Raw genomic sequence first — 4,358 nt, 5'->3', positions numbered from 1 at the left:
GAGGATTCTTGAAAATGTAAGTGTGTATCAAGAAAATTATAATGGACAATGCTAAGTGTAAGGCCTCATAAAATTTTACCTAGAACCCGAGGTTTTGTGGTGCCGACGTGTTCGAAAGCTCGCCGCGGTACAAACTTTTTGGGTTGTGCAATGCGTTGGGGAGTTGGAAGAATATTTTTTGCAGAACATGGCATTTTTGCGGTCTATTATGCGGCCGCATAACTACTCTGCAGATCACAGATTTGCCGCAGAGTGCAACAGAAATAAAGTCAATTTTCAGAGGTCATTTTAGGTCTATTATGTGACCGCATAATCATTTCGCGGGCCGCACTTTCATCGCAGATTCAACATGAGAAATTTCGGAGGGTGATTCCGCGATCCATTCTGCGGCCGCATAACTGGTCTGCGAATTGCAGACCTGTCGCAGACCTCACCCGACCATCCCAGTTTTTGGGACCATTTTCGCGGTCCACTTCGCGAACCGCATATCTCTTTTGTGGTCTGGTCTGCAATCACAGACCCAGTTCGGAGGCTTAAATTTGAGAAAAGTTTACCCGACCCTATTTTTATAAAACGACTTTGGGGGTTATTTTGGTAGGTTTAAACGACTGTTTTAGTGAGAGGGGAGTGCTTTAGAGAGAGAGGAGGAACCCCCAAGTGCTTTGCTCATCTATCCTTGTCCCAATCTTGAAGATTCAAGAGAATAACTCACTAGACCACAACCTATTCGAGTAAGTTCTTGTCATCTATCTTCCATGCAAGTTTGTTTCAGGTCTAAGTAGGCCAGGGAGTAGAAGATATGGGTAGTGTGGTGAAGAAAATCTTATAAGAGAACCTTGTAGTCACATTTGCACATCTAGTGCTTGATGAAATGCCTAGGGGAGTTGAACCAATGAACAATTTCCTAATTATGATTTAATTATGTCATATCTCTAGTTGACTGGAGTCGCTAGAAAATTTGGAACGTTGTAGTAATCTAAGGAAAGCTCAAGCGAGGTATGTTGGCTAAACTTCTCTTGTGGAGTCGAATTCCATGATGTTCTCGTAAGTTTCAAGTGTGATTGGTCCAAGTTCTTATTTCTCATGTTTCGAGTTGTTCCTAATAAATTCGACTATTCCAAATAAGCTTTGTATCGAAATATATATACTCATAATGTGTTCCAATTTCCTGTATCATATTATGTTATCCTTCGGGAATGTATTCAAGTATGACCAATATATCAAAATGTCATGATTCAAAACCATATTTCAATTGCAAGTTTATTATGCCTAATTTTTGAGGAAAAAATCAATGTGCTTAAGACTTCTATTTCTCGTATACATACTTAAAGTCTTGATTTCAAATACTCTTATTGTTGAAAACCTATGATGATGCTTGAAAGTGAAAGAAGTATGTATGAGATATAAAATATGGCCAACGTGCCAAGAATGAAAATTACACTTAGTGATCAATAGTGCCAATAAAATGCAAGGATGTGTGAAAAATTATGAAATGAGTTTTAACTCCTTTATATAATATATATTTTGGGAGTTTTGTTAGTTACCGCTGTCGTGCCCCTCTTTTCCTCGTGGAGTCCGGATCTCGACATTCACGGGGAACAACTCATTTTCTTTTGGGAATTAGGTATTAGAGCAGCCATAGCAAATAACTCATGGAAACTGATTTGCATTACCAGATACTTAGGTAAGGGCTCGAAATAACTTTGAGGGGAAGGTGTTAGGCACCCCTCGTGGTCCACAATGGTGGATCCCGGCCGAACTTGATTTATGTGATTAGTAATTTAACAAATAGATAGTCTAAGCACACATGTAAGATAGAGAACATTTGACAGATAAGCAGTCTAAGCACATATGTACGATAAAGGAACTTTAACAAATAAGCAGTCTAAGCACACATATGTAAATAAGATGAGGGAGGTCCTAGGTTTGTCAGCCTATAGGATCACATCTGTACAATACCCGGTATGCCTTCCTCAACTAGAGGGGTTATGCGTGGCATTGGCGCACAGGTCATCATATCCTTTTACTACTCAATTTCCCTCCCCTTGGTCATAGCCTAATGCGATCTAGCAACCTTAAGACGTATCCTATGCGTGCACTAACTGTCCCTTTACTTATATAGTCCCGAAGGTATTTAAGACTTCTAATTAAGGTGGATCTAGACTCTCCTACAGTAATTAAAAGGAGAAAACTCTAGGAGACAAACAAAATATATTGGACTGGACCAAAGATAGAACAATTAAAAGGCTCACATTTTATCTCCACAAATAAAGCAAGTAAGTGCACGTCTCAAACAACAGATTTCAGATAGTTAAGAAAGGACCTAGAACAGGATATTTAGGTGAGCATGAAAAGCAGAGAGTATGCAATATTGAGTTAAGGCAGAAGTGCTAAAGACCTAATCAGTTTGGCTACTGATTTTAGAATCTGTTGAATACGGGCAGTAACAAATAAGTAAAGCAGTTTCACAGTTTTTTAATTAGACCTTGATTACCTATAGGCTTGCCTAGACGTGGATCTGTAATACCCTATAAATATGCTGTCTAAATGCAATCAGAATTCTGAGAGACATTTTAAAACAGTTTGAGTTTATTAAGTCCTATAGACATGTTGCTTGGGTGTAATAACTGATTTTCGACTTATAAATGCTAAATGCAAGAACTGGTTTAGCATCCTATAAGCATGGCATCTAAATGCAGCGATAAGCTTTAAAATATGCTGAGGACTAATTTAAACATTGATAGTATGCAGAAACTGATCTTTTACAGGCAAGAATGATTAATTTTAAAACCCGCTATAGGCATGATATCTAAATAAACAGTATTGTGGCAACCTATAGGCATGGTATCTAAGCAAACATCGCAGCAAGCTTACAGACATGTTATCTAAAATGCAGGATCAACTTTTTTGAATCCTACTGGCATGATGTCTCATTGAACAAACATTGTAACAACTTATAGGCATGGTATCTAGATAGACAAACATTACAGCAACCTATAGGCATGATATCTAAATAAACAAGATATTGTAACAACCTATAGGCATGGTATCTACCTTTTCCCAACAGGATATGTATAAGCAACCCTCCCTTTTACCAATCTCCCCAATATCTGTTTACAAGAAATTATTATAATAAACCAAGTGTAGAATGAATTACAGGAATGATAACAGTATACTATAGGGAGCCTGGATAAGACCAAAGCAAAACCTGGGGAACCAGGCCTTCAAACAGTCTCAATTGCCACATCTCATAGTGCCAGGGAGGGTATCTTAGTGTGTCAAAGTTCCCAAGGGCCTCCAGGACCCAGGGCAGTGCTCACATCAAGGCCTCCTTAAAGGCTAAACAGCTTGTGCAGTGTGGAATAGCCAACCTCAGTGTATCAAAGTTCAGAGGAGTCTCATGGACTCCAAAGCAATGCTTACACTGGGGGGGCAGGAACCTAAGTGTTCTAGGAATTGAAGTGATAGTGATTTGCAAGAATAGTTTTGAGGCAAAAAAAGCAGTTTCAGACTTTCAGGAAATTAGAAGTAAATAGAATCATTTAATTCCTGGAACCTAGGTAAAGGTTCCATCAAACAAACAACATTCAGAAATAGGATTACTTAAGCTTATTGGCTGTTACTAAGTGACCAAACACATAAGCAAGGCATGCGAAAATCAAGCAGCCACATGTAAGGGGTAATAGGGATTGGGGAGCAAAGTATCCAGATAAGGGTGTCATGCTTAGTAGGGAAGTAGACAAGACATAGATCTAATTTTATACATAAGTAAACATGCAAACTTGCTGAAAGCAGAACACATAGTTCTAATTAGAAACATTAGTCAACATGCTATTGTGGTAAACACATGTATTGGCCAGAAGTGGAAATAAGCACATAGATTGAACATTTATAGACATGTTAGGAAACATATAGTCAGATATGCTGTTGAATATATAGTTTGAACAGAAGTAGCCATATAGATTGGACAGAAACAGTCATGCTAGCAAACACAGGGATTAAACAGTGGTAAGCATGATGGTAAACACATGGATTTAAACAAAAGTAAACATGCAGATGAACATACAAATTTAATAGAAGTAACTATGCGCACAAAGTAATTGAATGACAAGAGTAGAGGCATACCAGTTAAGGAAGCAGAAACAGAAGGTAAAGTAGACAGCATTCAACAGCCTAGCCTTGGCTTTCAGCCGGCTAGTCAACCGTTGATCACAAGTAGCAGAGAGAGAGAGAGATGAGAGGAAAGTTTTTGTGTGTGTGTGAACTATTGCTCGTGTCCAAGGTAAAATGAGAGTGCATATATATATATATATATATATATATATATATATAGGAGTCGAATAGTGTAGGTAAATAAG

Source organism: Nicotiana attenuata, chromosome 7 (assembly GCF_001879085.1).
Source record: "Nicotiana attenuata strain UT chromosome 7, NIATTr2, whole genome shotgun sequence".
Lineage (NCBI taxonomy): Eukaryota > Viridiplantae > Streptophyta > Magnoliopsida > Solanales > Solanaceae > Nicotiana > Nicotiana attenuata.
Note: the sequence above shows the minus strand (reverse complement) of the source record.